At 40.5% G+C, this 27,768-nt stretch overlaps 1 protein-coding gene and 1 pseudogene across 5 annotated transcripts in view; one reads left to right on the top strand and one right to left on the bottom strand.

Moving 5' to 3' along the window:
* The window catches only part of Plekhg1 (pleckstrin homology and RhoGEF domain containing G1), a 222,922-nt gene that overhangs the window by 134,977 nt on the left and 60,177 nt on the right, over positions 1-27,768 (bottom strand). For all 4 annotated transcript variants that reach the window (XM_087588358.1, XM_087588368.1, NM_001429014.1 and 1 more), the window contains 1 exon segment: positions 21,746-21,807. The gene's annotated coding sequence lies outside the window, so the exon portion shown is untranslated.
* LOC148006926 (large ribosomal subunit protein eL8 pseudogene) lies at positions 3,937-6,702 on the top strand (annotated as a pseudogene). Its single transcript, XR_015649175.1, has one exon. The product of XR_015649175.1 is annotated as a large ribosomal subunit protein eL8 pseudogene (transcript).

The following is a 27,768-nucleotide window of genomic DNA, read 5'->3' as shown; positions in this document are numbered from 1 at the left end:
TTTTTTAAATCAATGGAGTTGACCAAACAATAGTTCTTTTGCATATGTGTATACGTGTAGGTGCACGTGTGTAAGTGCATGAGCATGTGTGAAGGCTGGTGGTCAACGTCAGGTTGATGTCAGTGATCGATGCCACTTCCTACCTCATTTTTTTGACACAGTAAATTTGAAGCTTGCTGACTTGGCTGGACTGGCTAAGTAGGTCCCAGAGGACCTACTGTGTTTGATTCTGCTGTACTGGGATGATGGCTATGCTTCACACTTGGCTTTTGACATGGCCTTTAGAGTTTGAATTCAAGACTTTATGGGAAATGTACTTTACCTACAGATTCATTGCTCCAGCACCCCTCCTCCAACACTAGTTCATTAAGGGCTCTGTGTAGGAATGTAGCATATCTTAGAGTCAACTGAGCTGAGATGTGCTCTTGATCATATTGAGAAATTATATAGCAATCAGTGCCTACAGATAGGGAGGAGATAATGAACTGTGTCTACCATCACCTATATAGAAACCTTGGGAATCTTTCCATAAGATGGTGGCATGCTAGCTACACTTTGCAGGGTCCACAAACGACACAGAAGATCTGAAAATAATCCAGCACTTGTCTATATTGTTAAACGGTACAAAGAGCTTTCACTAGAATGGGGCGTACAACGAGAGTGTCTTTGGAACATGTCTCTGTGGTGATTTACAATTCTGCTGAGGATGCTAAAAGCTAATTTTCTGTGGCATTAGGACCTCAGAAGCAAGCCAGATTCCTGTTCCCACACCTATATTATGGAACCAGAAACAGAGCCTCAGAATGCACATCAAATAGTCTCGCTTTCTGGCAGGCTATGAAAAAAAAGAAATCAACCTAGGTGTTTGAAGTTGCCATTTGTTTACATAATGCAACCAGTCACGACTGCCAAACACAATAATTAAATGCTTTACAAGTGCAAATCTTGCCAGGATGTGTAATTTGGGGTGTGGGGATAAGTACAGAGTTAACATGCAGCAGAAGGGCTAAAATACTTAGTTTGCAGTGCTCGGAAGCAGATATGCTGAGGGGCTGGGATGCAGGAGCGCTGGAAGGACGGTAGTCAAAGGGGCTCCTTACTCTAGTTACTGCTGTCTTCCTTTTATCCATACATGGTGCTCTTCTAACTTGGAAAATGAGGACTTCTTTGGCCAGGGAGATGGCTTAGTGAGTAAAGTGTGCTCTACAAGCATGAAGACCTGAGTTCAGATCTTTACAACACCAGTAGTATATAAACTGGAGCATGTAGGTAACCATATGTATCCCTGGCACTGATGGGCAGAGACAGGGCAATCCCAGAACTTGCTGGTCAGCCAGGCTAGCCAATATGGTGACCATCAGGTTTAATAGAGACCTTGTCTTTAAAAAAGAGGTAAAGAAGAGACTGAAGAAAGACCTCTGGCTTCCACAAATACCTACGCACCCACACATGCACAGTCTTCCTCCCTACTGTGAATAAAAGAATCCTCCTCTTACATTGCAGCACCCCCCACAATGTAGCAAGGAATTTAAACATCTATAAAGAAACAATATAGAACCATCTTTCCCTTTTCTCCATATCTTCAAATATCAAATAATTCTGATACTCTCCTATATCCCCTAAAACCTACTATTGGTGAAGTAGGGTCAGTTTATTCGTTTGTAGTTACACTAAGTAGTTAATAAGGTCCCTCCCCAAAGGATGGAACTTCTAAAGCCATAGTAGAATCATCTTTAATCTCTATGTCTGTGCAAACAATGGACAACCAACCCCCGTGGTGCCTCCTGGGAAATCAGAAAAAGCAGGGAGGACGGCAGCAACTGACAGTGAGACTTGACAGAGCACGTTTCAGTTCTTGGTACCATTAAGGCATCCATGTGTAGAGTCAGGTTTTCTTATTCTCTGCAGATCCAGGTCTCCCAGCACGGCTTTTAAAAGGTAGTGATATAAAGTAAACACACTAAGATAAAGACTTCTTATAATCCTTTCTTTATTAATTATACAAGTAGTGGGTCCTTGATAGCATCTATGCATCTTTATATATGAGATATTCTTTATTACAAACCTAAAGTTTATCCTACATATCTTAAAGGCATGACTTAGGGGATCATATCCCTTATGAAGTCAGTGTAAGAAAAGTGATCCTCTATGAAAAGAAAATCTACTTAAGTCAGTTTTTTATTAGAGCTTCCCCACAGAGTACTGTTTAGTTTTTGAAAACAGATTTTGCTCCTTCCTTGTTTATTTATTTTGGAAGCATAAACATGTGTAAAAATGCAAGGGAAAACCCAGTATTTTTCTTCCATTAAAAGCTATGAGATATATGAACAAAAGTAAATAACTATCTCATTAAGGGATCAGAGATAAAAATAATGTCAATGTTTTCCTTGAATGCAAACCCTTCAGTTATTCCAGGAATGGTTTACATGGAAATCAGAATTACATCTTCGGATCACAACCTGGGTTAAAGCCACATTTACATGACGAAGAAAGGGTAGGGTGAGAGACTACAGGCTGGGAGTCTCCCAGCTTCCTGACTCGATGCCAAGAGGATTAAATAAACAACAGACTGCAATATCAAGGAAGGTGGTGCAAATGGTAAACATGTAGTTTAAAGCCAGACATGGTGGTTCACTCACACTCAAGAGACCAAAGTAGGAGGAGTGTTAGAGGTTCAAGGCCAGCCTGGGATACAAAGCAACACTGTCTCAAGAAAACAATAACTGACCCCAGAGAGTATTTCATGATTTGCTTTACATGTTAGCTAAGGGGTTAATGTCCCCATAGCCCAAGACCTCTGGATCCCAGCAGATGTTCTGGAGAGGGAGCCAAGTATCCAGCAATCATAGATTGGGTTTTGTAGAAATCAAAGGTCATCTCCAAAGCGTTTGCAGCTTCAGTCCACCCAGGCAAACGTCATCTTTCCTCTTGGCTCCTACTTAACCTTATTAACTGCAATAGGCACATGGCCCACTTATCTACAAGTCTCTCTCTCTCTTTTTAAAAGACTTTCTTTCTCCTGGATCAGGGTAAGCTGTCAAGTCAGGAACTCCTTGTCCTTCCTCAAGCCATAGTGTGGCTGTACGGGTGTGTGAATTTAACACACCATTGGGGTGGGGCTGGCAGTCTCCTTTGGCTGTTCTGCAAAACTGGGTGGGGAAGAAAGAAGACTAGAGAGGAAGGCTCAGCCTAAAATGTCTAAACATAAGCCGGGATTAACAATTGCTCTGAGAAAGAGTATTGCCAGATGTAGGGAATATATTGGTCATGACAATTTGGCTTTCACTTTACTTACATTTAAGGTCAAATAAGACAAGGTATGTCTTGCATTACTTTGTTCAAAACAGGAATGGTGGGGAAAATGTGGACTCTGTGTCACCAAAAGATTAAAATACTTTTGTCTTCTAGAAATAAGTGGACATTTAGCTGGATAAATGAAACAGATGGCCAATGGTTTGCTCTGCTCTCACTTTCCAACTTCCTTTCATGCAAACATCATGACTTTAAAGTCTTTATGCAAATCCTTCAGGGCAGGCCTGGGTAGGAAAATAGAACCCAGCTCATTGGAATGCTTGATCATTAGCCAGCACAGCTCCATGGAAACCAGTGTTTCTACAGATCAAAGGACAGTTCAGTGCTCAAGAATTGCCTCAGACTTCCCAATAATAGAAACTAGGCTGAATATGGGCACAATTTCTCAAAAGGACCATTAAAGTTTATTGTGGAAGATCACAGGTGTCCATGCACACATAGACATGCTAGAACTCACAAAGGGCTTTCCAATGTTCTCTTTCTTTCTCTGTCTCTCTGTATCTGTCTCTGTTTCTCCCCCCCCCCATTTTTATGCACACATGTGTGTGTGTGCGCGCACACACACACACACACACACACACACACACACACACACACACACACTTTTTCTTTTTGTTTGCAAAAAATACAGATAGGTTAGCCAGTGATTTCCATTTGGCCTTAGCAGATGCAAACAACAATGAGGGTTATCCAGTCTATGGGCACCAAGACACAGTGCTACCTGGGTGTGCAGGGCACACCTAGAACACAGGAGCTCCCACACCCAATAGAATTCACTTAAAAAACAGAAAATAGGCATTCAACAACAATCTTCACTTTTACCTCTCTAGAAAGCCTTGTGACATCCTTGTATATAAGCAATTTTTAAGAATTTCCTTTTATTTCTCTTTATGCTATAGAAACAGGCAATTGGATATGGTCATTTAATCTTCACTGTCAACTTGATTAGGCTAAGAATCATCATGAAAATGCTCTTTTGGCAAGATGCCCAAAGGAAAGAAGGTTTGTCTTGCATTACTTTGTTCAAAACAGGAATGGTGGGGAAAATGTGGACTCTCTGTCATCAAAAGATTAAAATACTTTTGTCTTCTAGAAATAAGTGGACATTTAGCTAGATAAATGAAACAGATGGCCAATGGCCAAGGGAAAGAAGGTGGCCCTGGCCCCCACTGTGGTCAAGAAACAAGAGGCCAAAAAGGTGGTCAATCCTTTGTTTGAGAAAAGGCCTAAGAACTTCGGCACTGGGCAGGACATCCAGCCCAAAAGCGATCTCAAACTCTTTGTCAAATGGCCCTGCTACATCAGGCTGCAGGGGCAAAGAGCCATCCTCTATAAGCGGCTCAAAGTACCTCCTGCCATCAACCAGTTCACCCAGGCCCTGGACAGGCAAACAGCAACTCAGCTGCTTAAGCCTGCCCACAAGTCCAGGCCAGAGACAAAGCAGGAGAAGAAGCAAAGGCTGCTGGCCCGAACTGAGAAGAAAGCTGCTGGCAAAGGGAACATCCCAACTAAGAGACGGCCTGTCCTCCGAACAGGGGTCAATACAGTCACCACCTTGGTGGAGAACAAGAAGGCTCAGCTGGTGGTGATTGCCCATGATGTAGACCCCATTGAGCTGGTGGTTTTCCTGCCTGCTCTTTGTTGAAAGATGGGGGTGCCCTACTGCATCATCAAGGGAAAGGCCAGGCTGGGGCGCCTGGTCCACAGGAAGACATGCGCCACTGTTGCCTTCACACAGGTTAACTCGGAAGACAAGGGTGCTCTGGCTAAGCTGGTGGAAGCTATTAGGACCAATTATAATGACAGATATGACGAGATCCGCCGCCACTGGGGAGGCAATGTCCTGGGTCCTAAGTCTGTGGCTCGCATTGCCAAGCTGGAAAAGGCAAAGGCTAAAGAACTGGCCACTAAACTGGGTTAAATGTATGTTAAGTTTTCTGTACATAAATATAATTACAAAAATAAAAAAAGAAAATGCTCTTTTGGAAATTTTCATGAGTGTGTTAAAGAGTGTATACTGTAAACAGAAGCCTATTCTATCTCAAACTCCCTTTAAGGGTCCTGTTTGGACAACACAACACAACCTGGTACCATTTGTTGATCACTCATCAAAAGAATCTCATTTGTCTATAGAAACACAGGATTGAAAAGCTACAGTCCTAAAATATTTGGGGGATGTGAAAAGGTTGAAATCTAGGAGTTAGGCAACCAAAGAAAACATAAACCAACTCCAAAGTGTATTTAATAAGGCCCTGCTTTCATGATGATGACTTAAATGCTCAGACTCCAAGTTTTAAACAGACTGATGTAGTCAATCAATTTTAAATAACCCATTGTGATCATTAGCTTTAATTGTCCATTTGATATAACCTAGAATCACTTGAGAAGAGTTTCAGTGAGGGATCTCTGTGAGGAATGGGCTTACTGAAGTCAATTAATATAGGAAGACCCAGCTGACTGTGGGTGGCACCATTCCCTAGAAAGAGATTCTGAACAGCGTAAGTGGGAAAGTCAAGCTGAGCACAACCATTCAGTCTTGGCCTTTGACTATGGATGTGATGTGACAAGCTGTCTTGGGCTGTGTAACTTGCTGCTGTAATTCCTAAAGTGATGGACTCGAAACTGGAATTGTGAAGTAAAGTCAAACCTTTCTCCCTGGGGTTGCTTTATGCCAGGTTATATCACTGCTTCATAAATGAAACTAGAATAGCCATGTTTTTATTTCTGACTACTAAATAATATATGTAATGGATGGATACAGATGCACATAGACACATACATATTACACATTGGATGTATACTCTCTCTATTCCCTTTATGGAGACTAGAGAGAATCTTACAAATACAGTTATATGATGACAAGTGTCCTAGGCTAGAAATTTTATCTTCTAGTTCAGTTTTGTTGTTGTTGTTGTTTTTCATTTTAGATAGGGTCTGATGTAGCAAGCCTTAACTTGAACTGGCTATATTGCTGAGTCTAGCCTTGAATTCTTTATCCTCCTGCTTTCACCTTCCAAGTGCTAGAATTACACTCAGAAATGCCTAGTAGTTCTAGGGATTGAACCCAGAGACAAGCACTCTACAAAGTGAGCTGCATACACCTCTTTCCAGTTCATTTTTCAATGGAGTCACTAATTTTCTCTAGATCTCAATTCTTTCACAGGTAGCATATGTTTAGGGACAGGTCTTGTCTCTGAGGTAAGCACAGATACACTAGTTCACAGGTTGCCTGGAGGGTGGAAGACTCAGGCCCCAGTAAGGAAGATAGTGCAAGATGACCAACAGACACAGATGAGGATGGAGGGAACTAGAAGGCACAAAGGATGGCAAAACACACAGGAGGAGGCACAGTCAATTAGAGAGAGACCACAGAGGCTCTTGAAGCTGGAAGCTGGTAATAGCCTCTAATGACCTTGGCTTGAGAAGAAGGTCAAATTTACCTTTGTTTCTAAACTCCCTTTCCTCCCTGGGTACCAGTCCAACTTGGGTGTCTTGGCTAATTTCAGAGGCCAACTCCATCAACTTGTAGAAAGTGAACCATCTAACCTTTGAATATATTCTGTTCAGAAAGTTGCATGTTATTTACATAACCAAAGTCTAGAATCGGGAAAAGACTCCAAATGAAGCACAGATCTCTGCTATACTGTTTGCTTAAAAAAGAGATTTATTTAATTCATTTTATGTGCCTGAGTGTTTTGTCCGCATGTTTGTATGCATGCCACATGTGTGCCTCGTGTGAATAGACGTCAGAAAAGGGCATTGAATCCTTTAGAACTGGAGTTACAGAGGGTTGTGAGCCGTCATGTGGGCACTGGGAACCAAACCCAGGTTTGTAACCGCTCTTAACTGATGAACCATCTCTTCAATCCCTATATTTGCTTTCTAATAGGAAAGTTTTGTTCAGGTAAGACCATTCGTTACTTTAAGGGAAGAAAGGTGGGTGGTGCTGATCACCTATTGGAGAACCATTCTTTATCAGCCTTGGAAGCAGACAGGTTACTGAGAAGTCTGTATTCAGTGTCCTTCAGGCTTAACTGTACTTTTTGCCCATTCAGTGAATTCCAAGGTAGGGCTTTCCACACTACCTTGGTCCATGTCCCTTTGCCAAACCTTAATACCAGGAGAGCTGGACAGCTTGTGATATTTTATAACCAAGGGCAGCAACAACCTTTCTGTTATTAGTCTATGAGTCCATTCAGGAAATTGAGATAACATGGCCCAATAGCAGGAAAAGTCAAATCTCCAACCTCAACTTTAGTGATTAAACCAACACATTATAGCTCTGACTGGCAGGAAGAAAAGTTCAATTTTTAGTGCCTTCTCATCTAATAATATAAATCATTAGGAATGGGAGACACCAATGTTGTCCTTTCATGAACCAGTGTGAAACACTGATGCTTTCTTGAATAATTTCCAACCCATAAGACTGTATCCTAAATCACTCTGAGTCCAGATTTGGTGTCTGGAGTCTGGAATGGATCTTCCCATCAGCAAAGAATTAGACGGGAAAGATAGGGTCACAAGCTGCTGACACAGGCCATAGATACCGTAATGAGTCTGTCCTGGACCACAACCCCATTCTACCTTGTGATCTGAGCCTCCAACCAACCCCAGAAGCTTCATGATTTGTCTCCGACTTTTATCCTTGTTCCCATAGCCTGCCCAAATCCTGAAAATAGATGAATAAAGAGCACTTTTGATGGTGACTATCATTAGCTCTCCCTTGAAGAAGCATCCCAGTTGTTCAGAAGGTATATAGGTTGACTCTGGCACAGGCCAGAAAGAAAAAAACTTTGCTGGCCTGGGCCAGGTTCTTGGCACAATAGGTTCTGGATCCAGTAATAGCTATCGTTGAGGTACCTTCTGTTCAAGGAGCCTGCAGATGCTTTGATCATAAGATAAAAGTGACATTATACTTGGTCATAACAGGAGGCATGTTCCCCATCAAAGTATAAGATATAACAGAGAGTTTGCAACAGTAGGTAGGGATGGGAGTTAGGCACTGACAGATCATCTTACATTTGGTTTTATTTAGAAATAAAAAGAATGCAACAATTAAATATAATGGCTTCACACTAATGGACATCATTGGTTGATCATGTGGCATTAATAACCCACTACTCCCTCCCTGATACATCCTTTCTTCACAGTCAGATAGTGGAAGTGCGGTTCACACCAACCCCAGCTCTTTATGAGGATCGTGACTAGCTTAAGGCACTCTGTGTATGGCTTCTTCACAGTCACAGCCTTATCAGTTTGAAAGAAGAGCTTCTACTTTGTGGCCAGGGACAGGGCTTCCTTTTTCCTGGTGAAGATGGACTTGGGAATATGTTATTTCATTTGTGTTCAACAGCTATTGTATGACCATGTAAGGGAGACAATCAGAAGAACAGGTCAACTCTAAGCATGGCTTAGCAGAAAATAATGTTTGTGAGTCACTGAATCAGTGAACCTAACATTCCACCATCTCCTCAGCAGTAATTTAAATTACTTTACTAGGATAGAAAGTGATTTCCATATTTCTAGTTTTTCTTCCTGAATATATAGTGATCTGTGAAAATAAAATCCATTTGTGTGTGTGTATGTATGTATGTGTATATGTGTCTATGTGTGTACTGTGTATGTGTGTGCACGTCTGTCTGTAAATGTGTGTATGTGTATGGTGTGAATATGTGCATGTATTATGTATGTATAAGTATATGTGTGTGTTTGTGTGGTATATGAGTATGCATGTGTATATGTATATGCATGTGTGTACATATAGGTGTATATATGGTGTGTGTATTTTTGTGTGTCTGTGTGTATATGTGTGAATGTGTGTATGTATCTGTATGTATGTATGTATATGTGTGTGTTTGTGTGGTGAGTGTGTATGTATGTATATGTGCAGTGTATATATGCATGCTTATATGTGTAGATGTGTGATGTGTGTATGCATGTGTATGTGTGTATATATGCATATGTGTATGTGTATATGTGTGTTTATGTATGGTGTGAGCATGTGTGTGTGGGGGATGTGTTTTGCTTGTTTGTTTTGATTTTGGGTTTTGCATTGGGATAGAATGCAAGCCCTTGTACATGCTAGGCAAGTATTGTACCACTGAGTGACATCTCCAGCTCACAAAAACTCTTTAGAACACAAGTATGTCATATGCTTTGATTCTGAAATGGTTTACTTGTGAGTCACATTTCCCTGAGTCAAGAGTCCACATCCATTGGTCCATTTACAAAACATTTGCTCAGAGATTCGTGCATTGGTATTCATGGGGGTTGGTTCTCAGATCTTTGGAGAACTCATATCTAGGATATAAAGTTCCTTATGTAAAAATGTTTGCAGGTAGCCTATATAACCTGTCTATACACTTGAAACTATCTCATTTGTGCATTGTACATTTAAACATCCTAATGTAAACATTATGCACATAGATTCTATATAGTACTGTCAGTGAATAACTCCAAAAAGACCTGCATATGCTCTGTATAGTATACTGCAATTAAAAATATATTTTCAGTCCACAGTTGGTTGAATTCATGCATTTAAACATGGTGTCGGTGACCATTTGTATATAAGAATAAATAAAACTAGCTTTCCTCTAGGGCTTTAGCCTAAATATCATAGGAATGATAATTCTCCACACATAAACATTTGTGATATATAAAATCAGTATTCACAAACCATGGATGATCTTTGAAATTAAAAGTCTGAATTAGGTTTCAGAAGAGTTATCAAATTAACCAGAAGAAACGACTTTCTTACTGTCTTTAAAGATCATCAGAGGAAAAGAAAGATAAATGATAACATTTAACATGTCCCAACAGTTTAGTGGAACCTAACACAGTTTTGTGTCACCTCTTACAACTATCTTCTCCTCTGTGAAGTGACCCCATAAGCATCTTTTTCATAAGTGCTTCAAGTTTCTCAGGTAATAAAGCTCTTTTTGTAAGAAGAAATCGCAAAGTATTGAAAGTTGTAAAATGTTTACTAAAGAATGCACAGTTGAGACTTCTCTCTAGATAAACAACGTAGGAAAAGACTTTGTTGAATCTCAAAGAAAAAAGAAAAACTCAAAATGCCCCCTGAGAACTTAGCTCTTCACCATTTTCTTTACAGTTTCTCTTGACAACAGCACAGACAGAATCAATTGTAAAGTGGACAATGTTCCAAAGGATTCTTAGGAAATGGTTGTATGGAAAAATGTGTTCCAGATTTCAGTGGTGTGTGTGTGTGTGTGTGTGTGTGTGAGAGAGAGAGAGAGAGAGAGACAGACAGACAGACAGACAGACAGAGACAGAGACAGAAAGACAGAGACAGAGAGACAGCAAGACAGAGAGAAGGGGAAGAGGGGGAGGGAGAGGGAGTGGGAGGAGTGGAGGGGTTAGGGAGGGAGAGGAGAAATCCCTCACCTTGCTAACCATAAGTTATCAATGCTTTTAAAACAATGTACTTAAACAGTTAACTATAACCAGTCCAAGATGAAAATGGCAAAGATCTCAACTTATCATATTCAAACTAACATTATCCATCTTTTTTCATATCCCCATTGAAATACATGCTGGTTCACGTTCTACCAATGCAGAGAATCCCTAAGACACTCAGCTTACAGTGGGGCCACATTTGTTTTGGCTCCTAGTTTCAGGGGTGTGGTTTGGTGTGGTGAGGCATCATGAACAAGAGCACACGGGTAAATAGAGGAGCAAGGGGCTGGAATGTTGCTATTCCTCCAACAGCATACTCCACAGTCCTAAAGACCTCGGCTTCACCTATTAAATTCTGCACTGCTCCCTTCCCCCAGTGGACAGTACCTCTATAGAGGTCAAGCCTTTACCACATAAACGTGTAGGTGACATTTGAGGACTCTACAGTAGCAGGATTTGTGAATGGGGACTGTGCTGGCTAGTCTTAAGCCAATTTAACACACAAACTAGAGCCCCCGAAAGGAGAACCCTCAGGCTAGAAAATACCTCCACGCAATCTGGCTGTAAGGCATCGTCTCCATTAGTGATCAGATGTGGGAAGGCCCAGACTGCTGTGGCTGGGATCATGCCTAAGCTACTAGTCTTGGGTTCTACAAGAAAGCAGGCTGAGCAAGCCAGTGAGCAGCACCCTCCCATGGTTTCTGGATCAGTTCCTGCCTCCACGTTCCTGTCTTATTTGAGTTCCTGTAATAACTTACTCTAATTATAATGGTGTTTTGTCACAGCAATAGAAATCCTAACTAAGACAAGGAAGGACCCATTAATAAGAAACACAACATTTCTCTGAACTAATTTTTTCTCCCTTTCCCCCTAAGATGGATGGAGGCTGCCATTTCAATTGTCCCCTCATCTTCTTGTCAGGATTCGGGCTTTATCTTACTGTTTATTTCAGCTTCCCCCCTACATAAATAAACATGTTTGCATCTGGATCTCAACAGGGTTTCAGAATTAAAACTAGAAAAACACATCAACATCTGCAGAACTTTAAGTGCTATGTAATTAGAAAGTGCCTGTCTTATTCCAAGGACTTGTAGGTTAAGACTCTCTTGAGTTATTTTTACATAGGTTCATTTCTATGTTATTGATTGTCAAAGCTAATAAGTATTAAGTATATCTCTCAGTCCCAATGGCAACATCTAGGGCCTAATATAACATGCTTATGCCACATTATGCCATATTAATGTCACACTGTAAAAGGCCACAAATGCCAGCATTTTAATTGCCCATGGAACAATGAGAGATATTAATAATGGCACATTCCTCCCCCTTTCATGGGTCTGCAACCTTCAGGTATGGCATGTTTAAAGAGTCTTAATTTGTCAGAGGACATGCTACACACAGCTTTAATATACTCTGAAATGGTTCGCAAATGAATCTTTGGAAAACAACCCAGGCTCACACTGAAGATCGGCTGCACCTACTAGGCGGTATGCAAACACATTGTTTGAATGACTGAATCCTTATCATTTCCCAGTTTTCCCTACAGAATTCTCAAGGTGAATATGCAACTGCTTCCCAAATGTTTGCATTTTTAAACATTTACTATCTGTTTATCCATTCATTTACTTATGAGCAGGCGCAGACACGCAGATGCTACAACTCACATTTAGAAGTCAAAAGACAACTCTTGGGAGTTGGTTCTCTCCTGCCACCTGATGGGAACTGGGAATCGAACTCAGGTCTTTGGGATCTCCAGTGCCTCTTCAGGCTGAACCAGGGTACCCTAAAGCTTTCTCATCTAAGACTTGATCTACAAAAAGCAACCAGATATTCAGTCTGCCGAGATCTCTACTCAAGGATTTCATACATCATGAGGAAAGCATCCTTTCACAGATGGGGAATAGGGCTTCTCTTTCCTCCGTGACCCCAATAAGAAAGGAAACCATTCCCTAGGGAGGGGCTCCTTGGAGGATCTTGCAGCACAGTGCAATGTTAAGCCTGGCAGATCAAGGGGACTTCCATTCTCCTCAGGCAAATATTTCAACAAATAACCTCTCTATAGACAGAATATTTTTAAGTTAATAAAAAGTATTTTGTTTAGAATAGACTTTGGGCAAATCCATGGGCTTCAGAAAGGAACAAACATGACAGCATGTGTCCCGGATTTTTATTGAAAATCCCTAAATTGATTAAGAGAGTCGGAATTTTAAACATTGCCTCTGGATGTGAGGATCCTAAGCAAAGCCGGGGACCTGACCCAACCCAACAGTGAACAATACTATTGTGTTCATATGAAACCACCACTACGTTTTTGCTGGATGTGAAAGAGGCAAGTACACCTTTGCAGGCGTGTATGTTTTCTTTTCCCCACCAAACTCTTTAAAAGAATTCTGTTAGGAAGGGAGGGAAGAAAACCTTTTTAGATTAAAGAGGCAAAACAGAGCCATGGAAATTTACTTGAAGAAGAAATTGAGTCCTAGAAGATAACACTCACGAAAAGCCAGCACATTACCTAATTTAGAAAGGTCCTGAGAACACATGGCTACAAATAGATCTACATTTTTTATGGATTCAAATGACATTAATTTAAAAAAATATACACCTACATTTTTAAAAAAATCTGTTTTACAGAAGCCCTAAGATATAGACTGATATGGGTATGGATGTCTTTATAATTGGCACCTTTACATCCAAGCTTCAAGTTATTTTACCCCTGATGGTCTTGTGCCAGCTGATATTTAAAAATACATTTTATGTGCTAAGAATAGTTACACAGAAGGCACTGGGCTGTGTGCCCTGCCAAAGGCCTCACTCTGCCATCCAGTGGTCTGAGCCCATTAGGACAGAAGGGAAGAAGCCACTCAGAGGCATTTCAAGAAAGATTTATTTAAGGCTCTTTAGAGACAGGTGACAACTCGTGATTAAAGTTGCTAAGTGAATCCTTCAGAGGCAAAGTGATCCAGCACCTTAGAGACAGGGCAGATAAAATCAGGTCAGAGCAACTTAAATTGAGAAGGAAACTGATCAAGTCTGAAAGGTAGGATAAAGTCTAGCTACTACTGCTGATCTACAGTCCTATTGAAACTGCCAAGGCCATGTCCTTCCCACAGCAGGCCCCAGTGCACGTTCCCTCTTCCCTGTTGCAACTGGGAGAGGTGAGTTCATTATCAGGCTCTTGGGAATGTGGGTGGCCAATCATCTGACTGAGGTTTCCCAGTGAGTTAGAGAGACAGATTCAGGTCCAACTGTACCCAGAGCCGCCTGCGTTCCTGGCACAATATACCCCCCACGCAGAGGGAGTGCACACACACACACACACACACACACACACTTATACATATACACACATTTACAATCATATACACTTACACACTCACACAATTCTCACTCACGTATACTTACATACACACATGTACACTCACACACTTTCACACTCTCACACAGATACACACACATATTCACACACATTCTCATGCAGACTCAAGCAAACACACACACACAGAGATAGACACACAGACACATACTCACACACAGTCACTTTTCTTTTGATTTTATACTGTGAACAAAAATCTCTTCTACCCTGTAATCATTCAATAATGAGTGCAATTGTGCAAGGCTAAAGGACGCAAATCAGATAACACAAACAAGTATGTAGTAAATGAGTAAATGCTCATTTTATCCTTTATGAAGGCAGTAGAGTTGGGAACCATAGGAGAAGGAGGAGAAGGAGGTACATCTAGTAAGATCTGGTGGGAACATTGGTCTCGAGGATAGGGAGGAGGAGTAGAAAGCGGCAGGGAGAAAGAAGGAGCCCATGTGCCTTAAACAATGAGGCTATGCAAAATATATTCACTTCCTCCAACAGGAGAGTGGGGTAGTGAGGCAGCTGGAAGAAGACATGATTCCAGAAGGTTCTGAGAGATCTCCAGTGAAATATACCAGGAAAAAGGATTAGAAATGAACCCCAGGGATTAGAGAGAAAGGGGAAACCCGAGAAACATGATGTGGTGAAGGTTTGGCTAAGAAGCGGTAGCTCTGATATTCCATCCCTGAGAATCTGGGAAATGACTAAACTCCACTCCCTACTGAATGAGTATGCTTCCTGAATCAAAGGTTTACATATGAAGTTACAACATTGGATGAGAACAGATCCTGCATTTTGAAGAAATAAAGAATATTAAAAGAAAATAGTTGACTTAATTCTGGGCTTGAGATCATTTGCAATCCCCCTGGTCTTTTTAACTTAGATCACAATGGTGGCTGGGCTGCCTTGCTTTAACTCTACAAAGGCCTCTTCAACCACTTAACTTCTCTACAGAACAAGCTTTTCGGAATCTCCCAGGAAGCTTGGGATGGTGAGAGGAACAAGTTGTAGATTTCTAAACCTCATGCCTTGTGGACACTGGACAGTGGGTTGGGGCAGGAGTTGGGGGTGGTATGACTAGGTTCAGGAATGAGAAGAGAAAGGGTACGGCAGAGGAGGAGGTGAGATTGGCTCTACTCCACAGAGCCAAAACCACTGGCCTTGATTCCCTGAAGCTACGTGTAGTGATCTCGTTTTATTGCTTTCTTGAACATCTGCATCTGGCCAAGGGCTTCCACCATGTTTTTTCAAGTGTTACGGCTAATTGGTAGAGCCTGGATCTGTTCCTTTCTGGTTCCAGTGGATGCATCTGGCTCTTTTGACATTGGGGTGATGATCTTTCCATGCCTGTTAGCATGGCACCTCATCAAGGCCCTAGCAGGTCTACGTAAGGTCACATGGGTTGCATGTGTCAAAACCAGGAAACCTCCAATGGTCCACCACCATCCCATGCAGATGCAGGGCTGAGTCATGACATTCTCTCTGGCTTTCTAAAACTCAGTGACCGTGTGTCTGTCTAAAACGAATGAGCAGCACACTCATAAGCTTCACTCTTAAGATAGCTTCACAGTGCGTTAAGAGAAAAATAAACAAAAAGAAGAAAATTCAGTTTATTAATGTAAGGAGAGCCATAAATGGCTCTTTCTGAATAGCAGGTAAAACAGAGAAAGATCTCCGTGTCAGGAATGAGGATAAAGCAATTCTGATTTAACCGACAGCTCTGGGCCAGACCAACAGAAAGTTGCTTCATCTCCAAGGACATAAGCATATTCATAAATAAACAACTCATGCCTGGAGACTCTTCAGGTTCCTTTCTAACACCGTTGATGGTAAGTTTTAACTTAGTCTACTTTTCTGATTAACTTCTAATTTCTTTTATCACATAGTATATCATAGAAAGGTCATGTGTGAACATGTGCTCCTTTCCCAGATTTACTCTCTAACCTCACTGTGGATGGAAAATATCATTCTTGTCTTGGGATCTTTCTCATATTTAACTCAGTGTTTAGTACAAAGAAGAAATTTACAATCGCAAAGCAGGTCACTTACAATATGGAATCCATAACAACTCACGCCAAGTAATTTTACGCCATCTCTACCTACGGAGCTGAAGAAGAAATCATTTGGGTTCTGTGAATTGGCATCAGATTTGAAGGAACTTCAGTTGCAAGAGGACACTCTCTCTTAGGCTCTGAAATGACTGAATGCCACCCTTCACAGCTGCTGAAGCCAGTGGCTTAGCTAAGTGTTTCCAGATGCCCCTCACATTTTACATGTGGAGCACGAGGTCAGACTTGAGTAAAAAGGCAAGTCTCCATCACTGGTTGCCCGGTAGAGAGTAAAGGGAGCTGGCTTGTAGGTAGAGCTTTGTCATCCAAATGCCTATTCCCTACAGTGACTGCTTTGATTCAGCTCAATTTCTTCCTGGAGCACATTTCTGGATCTGTTTGGAGCCTGACCTTGAATTGCAACAAGCAAACCAGTTCCCCAGAGAGCCATTGAAATGGGTTATAAAGGAGAGAAATGCCTGGACTGAGGAATTGTGAGCTGCTTTCCCTATAACACCTCCTTGTTTAGCACAAGCAGTCCGGAGCAGCATGGTAGAGAAGGCGGAAAAGGGGATTGATTTTAATATACATTTCACTCATTTGACCATGAAATTATAAAATTCCTTCCCACCCTCCCCAGCTTGACTTCTAACACCATAATTGCTGATTCTCAAAGCCAAGGATAGCAAGAGGTGTTAGCATCCCCTCCCTGAAGATAGCCCTCTCAGGAGAGGGCAAGTGTTTTGTTTTTGGTGTTGTTGGGATTCAAACCCAGGGCCTCGTGCATATCAGCTACATGATAAAGCCACATCATAAAGTCCCAAGCACTTAAGCAATATTTCTAGTGAATGACTCCTCCGCAAGCCCAGTGATAAGACAAACATTGTAAAGGAAAGAAACGGGCAACGCAAAGAAACAGTGCTCAAAGTAAATTTGAAGTTCAACCAAACAGAGAATGTTAAACCTAAATTGTCTAATTTAAACTACATTTGAAGAATATTCAGTGACTTTGTATCCTTCCCCAGCCATAACTGAAAGGTCTACAGCAGAGTGGGCTCAACCCCAGCTTCTGCTTGCAAAGTTCCTACAAATCCATGTTAAAGAAAAAGAGATGCTTGCCCACTGTGTAGGTAAAGTTAAATCTGGATATTTTTCTGAATGATGTAATTCTGCTGGAATTTTATATCTACTACATCTAGTTTGTGTAATACTTTTAATATTTATATCTTTAAAAAAATCATCATGATGATGCTGTCAGGTCAGACCAAGAGAGAGTTGGAAGATTTTGCTTTGTGAGACGAGATTGAAGGAAAGTGCTTCGGTGGCTTTTTAAGGTTGCACGCTGCATTCTGGTTTCTGTTCTCTAGCAGTCTGCCAAGAATTCTACCGGATGGTCATATCGGCAATGTCTAGTCTGATACAATGAGTTACTTACTCATCATATGAATCATTAATGATGTAGACTCTGATTATTGTTTTATTAGCTGACTTCCGACAAATCAATCAGCCCTGAGTCAGATACTGATAGGGCCTTGGAACACAGTAGCAAGGTCACCTACAAGACCTGTGAGGCATCCAGGGTCTGTTTTGTTCCCAGCATACTTTCACCAAACTATGTGCAAATTTTAGTGGTTAAAGTGCTACAATTCACATCCCACAAAGACATCAGCTGCAGAACTATTATTGGTTTCCACTGAGGTATCCCAGTGGATGCTACTGACTTGGGGTGGGTTCAGTGAGTGGTACTCCCTCTCTCCTGATGGAGGAATACCTCATACAGAAATGTAAGAAATGACAATGCATGGTGCATGGTGGGATCATGGGTACTGTTGATCACCATTACAGCTGGTTACTTAATCTTAACTAATGTGGGGAATCTATCACCTAGAATCTTTAGCACTTTTATTGAAAAGGAGTTCTTTGACCAGTTGCTCGACTCCATAGTATAAGGGGCTCAGAAAATACCAGCAGACGAGTACTGATCAAGATGCCTGGTAAGGCTAGAGAGTTGGCTCAGTGGTTAAGAGTACTATCTCTCACCCAAAGGTCCTAAGTTTAATTCCCAGCAACCACATGGTGGCTCACAACCATCTGTAACGGGATCTGATGCCCTCTTCTGATGTGTCTGATGCTACTATATATATACATATATATATATATATATATATATATATATATATATATATATATTTGAAAAAAAGATAACTGGTGTGACCTTGCAACAGTAAGGGACATGCTTTCATTCCTTAGGCTCCCCTTTAGTAACATACTCTTTTAGCACCTCGACTCCAATGTCATTTCATCAAATATCCTAGGTAGGAGAAACCCTAAGCAGGAAGCGGAGGAAATAACACAAAAGGGGTGGGGAGTAAATATGTGGTTTTTGTTGTTTTTTGTGGTACCTAAAAAGAATGTAGTCTTTGAGTTGAACACATACATACATATTATGCCACCCAAAAGAACATTCATTTCTGGTTCTCCTCCAGTAAACAAACTCTAAGTTTATATATACCAGACCTACTCTTCTCTGGCATTTGAAGTTTCTGTATGGTGGAATTGCCTAATCTAATCCTGCTCATCATGGTCAGTCTTCTTAATTCCTAGTCTTTGGTCTTCAGTAGTTAGAAAGAGGCAAAACATCTATCTACAATTCTCTGACCCTTCTTATTTGGTTTGTTTAAGTAGCAGCCACATTGTCAGTCCCCAAGAGGGCAGCACTGTGGTTTGTAAGTACCTGGCTCCCAAGTTCCTGTTCTTTTCTAAGGGACCACAAACACTTCTGCATGCCCTTTAGTATCAGAGAACAAAGGCTGACCAGTGCTCTTCGCTACCCAATTTGACAGCAGGCTATTTCAGAGCAGGGCCTGACTTTTCTAAAGCAGGAAATTACCTCATTCTTCCAGGAAACATTTGACTTCCTCTTATATGTCTGTTTTTTCCTAAAGTCTAGAGCAGTCAGCACAACACATAAAGATCCGGGTCTTCAGGGAGCTGATCTTTGAGAAGCAGGTTCCTCAGATAGTCAATGAACTTACTTTGAGTCACCAAGCAGCTCTGAGGAGGTGGTCTCTGCATCACTGGGAGTCACCAAAGGTGAGGACAAAGTTAGTTTCTATGAAGCCAGAATGTGTCTTTGAAAGTAAATGAAACCAGATGAGCCACAGACATTGAAAAGTACTTGCACTTAGTCATATAGATCCATAACACCAGAACTGCAATTCTGGACTCCCTTCCTTGAAATGGCAGCAAGGAGGCACAGTGGGCCAACAGTTCCCACAGAGCATAAGCCTTCAGTGCCATATAGCTAAGGGGAACCAAGGGACCCCAAGTTAAATGTCACTCTTTTCTTCTCTTACTGTTTCCATTATATCACAAACCAAAGAATATCCAGACAGGAAAATAGTTATTTAATTTTAGGAAAACAATGAATAACCACAACATTCTAATGTATCAATATTTCATTTTTTCTGTCTTTGTAGACATAGCCAAGTATCACTTTAAGAAGAAAATGTACAGATTCATTTACAGAGAACATACTCTTTTCAAAGAAAAAGGAGGAGGAGGAGGAGGAAAGAGAGGAGGAAGGGAGGAAGGAGAGGAGGGGAAGAGGAAAGGGAGGAAGGAGAGGAGAATGAGGAGGAAGGGGGAGGAGGAGAGGAAGAAGACAACAAGGATAAAGATGAAGGGACTGGAGACAGATTTATTGTAAGAACACTCACTACTTTTGGAGAAAACCTGGATTCAGTTCCTAGCACCTACTCAGGTTCTCCCAACTATTTGTGACTCTAGTTCCAGGGAGATCAGCCATCTTTTGGCCGCCACATGCACCCAGTTGCACATGGTACATATAAACCTACATGGACAAACATGCATGTGCATAAATAATAATTTTTAAAGAAAATTTCCACTCTATGTCAAACAAAACCACAAAATGTTCAACTCTTAAAAGGATGTTGTGTCTGAGTGTGACTCAGGTGGGGTCATATGGATCCTGTAGGCTTTGGGCCTAATTGGCCCTTATAGTCCTTCTTTCATAGAAAAATTATTGAAATGATGTATCTTAGTTATGTTGGTATCAAGACAAATGTAATTCAGATCCAATACTATATATTCCTTAATATATATTACTATATTTTTCTTATACTTTAAAACAGATTCTTTTTTTTTTCTTGGAGCTGGGGACCGAACCCAGGGCCTTGTGCTTGCTAGGCAAGCGCTCTACCACTGAGCTAAATCCCCAACCCCTTTTCTTATACTTTAAAGAAGTAAATTAAAATATGTGCATAGGTTACTACAAGTAGCTGTGAGCTAATGAATAAACCAATTTTGGACCACAAACCCTTGTATTTTTAAGCAAGTGAGTCTTCTAGAGAGACACAGTTAAACAAAGCAATTGATAGGACATTTTCTGGCAACAATGAAGACTTGCAGGGGGTAACTCATTGCCTCATGAACTGTGATGAGTTCAGACACAGGCTTGATTCCTTTGAAGAATGGTCTTTCTGACACCTTTGAACTCTTCTAGAAATGCTCAGCACATCAACTGTGTGCAACTACTTCGAAGCATTATGACTTTGTGGGTTAAGACCACGAAGCACTATCCCCATGGTTCTCAACCTGTGGGTTGCAACCCCTCTGGGGATTGAATGGACCCTTTCACAGGGGTTACCTAAGACTGTCCAAATTGTGATTTATAGCAGTAGCAGAATCACAGTTATGAAGAAGCAACAAAGATAAATTTTTGGTTGGGGTTGACCACAACATGAGGCACTGTATTAAAGAGTCGCAGCATTAGGAAGGCTAGGAACCATTGCTCTAAGCAATTGTTGAAGTTCAGTTTCTTTTCTTCTTTCATTTTGTCACAAAATTGAAAGTATAAACACACACACACACACACACACACACACACACACACACACACACAAAAGTTGGAACACTGTGCTTACCCAATGCTTAGAAAATTCTCATACATTCCTATCATTTTATGGAATTTCAATGTGGTACTGAGTGGTGTTCTTCACTTTACAAGTAGCCTTAATTGTCTTGGGAGTTTGATAGTCTCAAACAGTATGGAAAGGAGCAGTCAAACAAGTGCCTAGACCAAACTAGCATGGGCCCTCCCTTCACCTTTTAAGCTAGCATTTAAGTACCATCAACCACTAAAACATCTAAGAGAGGTTTTTAAACCTTGAGAAAAGGAAGCTAAAGGGACAAACAGAACTTTGTCGGGCCAATGAAAAGCACTTCAAAGGAACATGAACTCATTAGCTTACAGCAGGTTAACCAGAAGAAGCAGGTCTAGCTAGGAAGGTTCCTTTTGGACCCCATTTTTACCCTATGTGTGTATTATCGAGAAGTAAGCCTTGTCTTTATATACTTTCAGAACAATAGTTGTTATTCTGGATTGCAAAGTACTTAAAAACTATTTTAAAAGTTTTTAAAAAACTACTTGAGAATTTAAAAATGGCTTTAGTATATACTCATAAAATATCTAATAAACATAATTATATTATGGTGTATTAATATATATTTTGGTGTCTTTCACAGTCAAGTAGCCAAAAAGCCCCATCAGATTAGGAAAAAAAGAAAAAAGGAAACAGCTTACTTTTAAAGTTGAAGCTCACTCTTCTGATGTCTTCACCCACGACTCCCAAGGTTGGTCCTCAACTATAGTAGAAACACAAAAAATAAATTGAGTTTGCAAAGATACTATTTCTCAGAATTATACATATTTGTGTGTATGCATATGTGCCTGTGTATGGTGTATGTGTGTGTGCCTGTGCAGGTGCATGTACGGTATATGTATATGCCTGTGTGTGCATGTCTGTGTGTGCACGTGTATGGTGTGTGTATGTGTGTGTGTGTGTGTGTGTGTGTGTGTGTGTCTGTGAGTGTATGGTGTGTGTATATGTGTATTCATGTGTGTGTCTATGTCTGTTCTTTGAGCACAGGGATACAGTACAGAGGAGGGCACTAGATGTCCTGCTCTATCACCTTCCATTTCATTGTTTTGAGAGAGGAGTCCAGCAACCTTAAGTGATCCTCCTGGGTTGGAGGCAAACATGGCTTTTCACATGGTGCCAGAGATATGAATTGGGGTCTTCACACCTGTACAAGTGCACTAACATGTTGAGCCATCTTCTCAGCCCTAGAATGTTCTTTTAATGGGACATGGATGAGACGGATGAGAAACTTGAAGCAGCAAGGTAAAGGTTAGCTGACATAGGGCCAAATTTTCCCAAGAAAATGTCACAATTATTCTAAAATAACCATAAAATCCACAAATCTTATAGGATGCTGTATTAAAAGGATATAAATGCCCACCTACCTTTGATTTTTTTCCTTGTCTTAGAAAATTCAAGACTTTAACTTTCAGTAGTTCTAAAAGCAAAGAATCCCAACCATTTCCCATAAACCAGGAAGTGTTTCTCCTAGTAGAGGAAGGATGAACCCAGAGCCTTAAAATAGAGCAGGAGTAAAGACATCAGCCAGTCTCAGAAGCTGCATTCCTAAGATTTAGCTCCCAAGACTGTGGCAAATGTTCCTTGAGTTTCTCTCCATGTCTCTATCTACAAATCCTTCCCAGCTTCCATCTCTGTGAGGCAGTTGGAAGGTGGGATCTTCCACAGGTAAGCTGGAAGATTTTGAATTTGTATTTTGTTTTTGTTCTTGTTTTTGTTTTATCTCTTCACTGTGTTTGAAAAGGAAGAACTGTAAACATTTCAATGTTTGAAGATTCAATACATGTGCTGTCCAACTGAAGCCACCATCGTCACTTTTAAAAGAAAAAACAACATCAATTGTGTATTTTTAATAAATAAAATTATTTTTATTTAACATGTATAGTGTTTTGTTTACACAGATATATGTGCACCATATGTGTACAGTGTCTGAAGAAGCCAGAAGGTGACATCATGTCTCCTCTCTTTTTGGAGTTACAGAAGTTTCTGAACCACCATGTGCATATGGGGGCATGAACCTGGATCTTCTGGAAGAGCAGACAGTGCCCTAGTCCTCAATTCCATGTTTTTATGAACATGATAGAAATTGCCCTAGGTGAATGAAGGAAGTGTCAATATAATGTAAGAATGAAGAAGTACTTGGTGAGTAATAGCACAGAAGGCAGGATGTGGGAGGAAAGGATGACAATTATTAGAACAGTCAAAAAAAGGGTAAAGTTGTAAGACCTTTGAAAAAACTGAAATTCGAGTTCACATCATTAAAAACAAGGAATGGGCAGGTTAATTTTATTTCATATTTTAGAAGTCAAAACAATGCCATTTTGTCTATGAATCAAGTAATTGGTGGTGTTTATTTTTTAAATTGGAGAAAGCAAAGACACGAACTAAGTATTTAGTTTCACTTAAGTTAGAAAAGTACTGTGTGTGTGTGTGTGTGTATGTGTATGTGTATGTGTATGCGCATACAGTTAAAATTAAAAGTTGCATCTTTGAAAATTGTGAAACTACATAGACTTGTTTTCGGGAAATGTAGCCTTAAAAACTAAAGACACGAAAATACAATTATTCAAGTAATGCATCAGACCTGTAAAACATTTAAACAAGAGGGGTACTGAAAAGTATCTTCAGGAATCAGTGTGAAGATCTTAGAGAGAACAGTTTTCTGAGGTGAGTTTGGGTGAACCCAAAATGTTAATGCTGAAAAAACAGATGATTTTCAAACAGAGTTTAAAGGGAGGCTGTCTAATTTACTCTGCGAACATAACAGAAACCTCCTCACCAAATCTAGTACAATGTAAGAAAAGTAAAAAGCTCACTCGATTTAAATAAGACATAAGAATCCCAAACAGAGCATTCAGAAGTCCAGTTTTCAATGAATGTCATATCATTATAGAGATTCTTCTATAGATATTTAAATATAGAGATACTGTGTGTTATGAATAGACAACCAGAGCTCAGATGGATCATGTGCTCCGTCAGTATCTGCTACTGCATTTGACAGCCTCACAAAACACTTTAAATATAGATAAAGAATAGATGACCACTATACAGCAGTTACAGGCAATTTGCAGATGGGTGACCATAGGTGACAAGGCTGAATATTTAGCACAATAGAGTTTCTTTACTTTATGGAACCCAGCACCTCATGTACAGATGTGGCTAATGTTCTACCACTAATCTAGCCTCAATCCTGAGAAAATTATCTTCTGCCCCAGCCCTCCACAAAAGGAGTGTGTTGTGAGAAAATGTCTTCCATAGCCCAGGTTGGTTTTGAACTCTATGTCACTGGAAATGACCTTGATCTGACCTTCTTGCCTCCATCTCCCAAATGCTGGGGGTATGGGGTTCATCACAGTGCCTGGCTTCCAAGAGAAATATCTTTATAAGTGTAGATGTTTCATACAACAATCTGAACATGCTAAAAACAATGGGTTTTGTCCAATGGCAGTAATAGTCTAGTCACAAGCAACTGAGAATGAAGATGATCTCCTAAGAGAACTATTCAGAAAAACTACCCTCATAAAAGACACATGGAAGGCAGCAACAGAGCTCTTTCAGTTCAATACTAGTTTCTTCATGAGAAATGGAGAAAAGTATAGATGTATTTGTTTTTCAAAATAACAGCAGTGCTATACAGTCAGGAAATTCAATATGAGGTAAACTAGCACACTGGTATTTTCGGCCTGATAGGAATACAAAGCAAGTGGGGGAGGGGACATTTACGAGCAGCATGATTATTTATAGGTGGACACCTGGGAACCTCATTGGCTGCTCTATAAATTCAATGTGGTATTTGAAAAAAATCAAAAATATTTGATTATCTGACCTTAAGTGCAAAATCCACTAATGGAGTGTGCTCAGGGCATTAAATACAAATAGGATTTGATGTAAGAAACCAAAACTGAAGGAAGGCTAGGCAAATGTTATAAAATAGCCATCAATATAATATATGTTCCAAGAAAATGCTGATCACCCTTTGCTGAGGCGCAGCAAAACGGGTCTCATTTTATTGCTTTTGGCCAAAGCACAATGCTAAGCTTAGAGTCTGGAAGGCAAGCAAGGTGATGTTTAAAGTAAGTTACAAAAGCAAAAGCAGGTAATGTGAGTTCATGTATAAAAATAAATAAAATGTCAAGTTTGGTTTCATAAAGAGGAACTGTGAGTCCAATATAGCACCACGTCCTTTTAACTCCAGTGTCTAAAATAAGCTAGCTCACCTTTAATTTTAGGTGACATTCAGACATGAGATGAAATGCTGTGTGGTAAGAGACACAGGATTGAATCTAGAGAGTCCAGAATGGATGCTGACAAAATTGCCCAGGGAAGGAACCAACTTTGCATTTATATGTAGGACAAAATGAAAGGACTGTTATGTGACTTGCTAGAGACAGCTCTCAATGCATGGTCTTAAACAAGATCGATTCTAATTAGAATAATTCTTGTGTAGAATCCTAGAGCATGCACATTTGCCATAAGATATTACTTACTTGACATGGATTTGTTATTTTCTTGAGTAAGACATATGGTAGCAATGTATGAAGAAATGAAGCAGGGGTGGACACTCATAGGATCTATCAGAAATGACAGGGCTTCAGAAGAGTGCAATGGTGATAATGTCAATTAGTCAGTTAGTCAGCCAGCCAACCAACTAACCAACCAGCCAACCAGCCAGCCAGCCAGCCAGCCAGTCAGCCAGTCAGCCAGCCAACCAACCAACCAACCAACCAACTAACCAACCAACCAACTAACCAACCAACCAGCTGACCAACTGACCACAAAAAATCTCTCCATAGCCCTTTAAGTTTCTAGAAAGTATTTTTAAACCAATACCTTGGTTAATCCAGTAGACAAAGACAGTATTTTTGAGGGGATACAAACTTTTACCACAGAAAACTTCAAAGACTTTCTGTTTGGATTAGAGTCTTGCTTTCCCCCCCAGCCTGCTATCTTGGGGTACCATTTCACAAATGTCTCATCTGTCCCTGTAGATCTGGGAACATTGCTAAGATATATTGGGACTTTAGGTCTACTACAACATAGAAACACTTTCTTTATTTAATTGTTATGTTTTATTGAAAGTAAATTTTACTTCATATAATATATTCTAGTCATGGTTTTCCCTCTCTTGTCTCATCTCAGATTCTCCCACCTCTCACCTATCCAATAGCACACTTTCTTTCTCTTTTTAGAAAACAAACAGGCAAACAAACAAATCAGAATAAGAAACAAAGAAAAGTAGAAGCACATATATGCATACATTGACACACACTCACACATACATAGTTACCCACAGACATACACACACACACACACACACACACACACACACACACACCCACACACACACACCATAAAACACAAAATCAGAAAGTACAATGTACAAGTGAAAGATTGGTAAAGTAAAGCAAAACAAAAAACAAAAAAACTCAAAACAAAGCAAATCACACACACACACACACACACACACACACACACACACACACACACTCTCCAAAAATACTACTAAATTCATTTTGAGTTGCACATCTACCATTGAGCCTTAGTGTGGCTTGTGTACACTGTGGGACTCCATTGGAGAAAACTAATCTTTTTCCTCCCAAGTGAATGGCAATTGGAGATAGCCTCTTGGCTAGGCATGGGAGCTTGTGTCTATTTTCCTCTCAGTGCTAGGACCCCATCTGGCTTGGACATGTGCAGGCCCTGTGCATGTGGCCCCAGCCTCTGTGAGTTCAAACGTTCGTCAGTCCTGTTGTGTCTGGAAGACAATGTTTCCTTAGTGTCATCCGTCCCTTCTGGTTCTTACAATCTTTGTTTCTCCTCTTCTGCATAGTTCCTTGAGACCTGAGGAAAGGGGTTTGATGAATTCATCTCATTTAGGACTGAACCTTCCAAGGTCTCTCACTCTCTGCACATAGCAACAGTTTTTTCCTTCTCTGTGTCCTTTGAACAAACAACTTTATTTCATTTGTAGGCCATAAAATATCCAACTATGCTTTACCTGGTTGGTGGGATAATATTATCTGCTGTTACAGATGCCTAACATCCAGCTACCCTCTTATAGTTCTTGAAAAAAACCCAGCATTTTCCTTGACCTGATCTTAGCCCATGTGTAACAGAGTTTTACACACAACATGCCATCAGTTATGATTGACCCCCTTAATTACAGTAATTGGTTGGCTCATGGATAATTACATTGCCCAAGTCAGACCAATTCAAGCCAATGAAGCCTCACCTGGAAAACAGATACCCCCTGGTCCCCATAGATGTGAACAAGAGAGAATTTAGAGTCTAGATCTATTTACAGTAACACTGAATCATGACATCTCTGTCTCCGATGAACCACACAATCATGTTTGGTAGCACGTCTGGTAGCAATACCATAGCTATGATGATGGGTGTGCCCTAGTTACAGTTGGTAGACTATATTCCAATGACCTGACTGTATATACTTATTTTGGGGATCTTCCAATTGTTTTCAGGGTTTCTTCAAAGTAAACAGTACCACATGTGTCCTCTGTGGTAACATCCAGGACATGCCATATTGCACTTACCTGGATGTTCTTGTTCAACACGCTGGCTGAATTGTTCTTGCACATGTTGAACACCACCCCTTTCTAGACAGATTGTACCAGTTTATATTCCATGCAGAGCAAGTTCTTATGCATCA

This window comes from Rattus norvegicus, chromosome 1, assembly GCF_021556685.1.
Source record: "Rattus norvegicus strain SHRSP/BbbUtx chromosome 1, alternate assembly SHRSP_T2T, whole genome shotgun sequence".
NCBI lineage: Eukaryota > Metazoa > Chordata > Mammalia > Rodentia > Muridae > Rattus > Rattus norvegicus.
The sequence above is the reverse complement of the archived record's forward strand: the minus strand, read 5'-3'. Positions and strand labels throughout refer to the sequence as shown.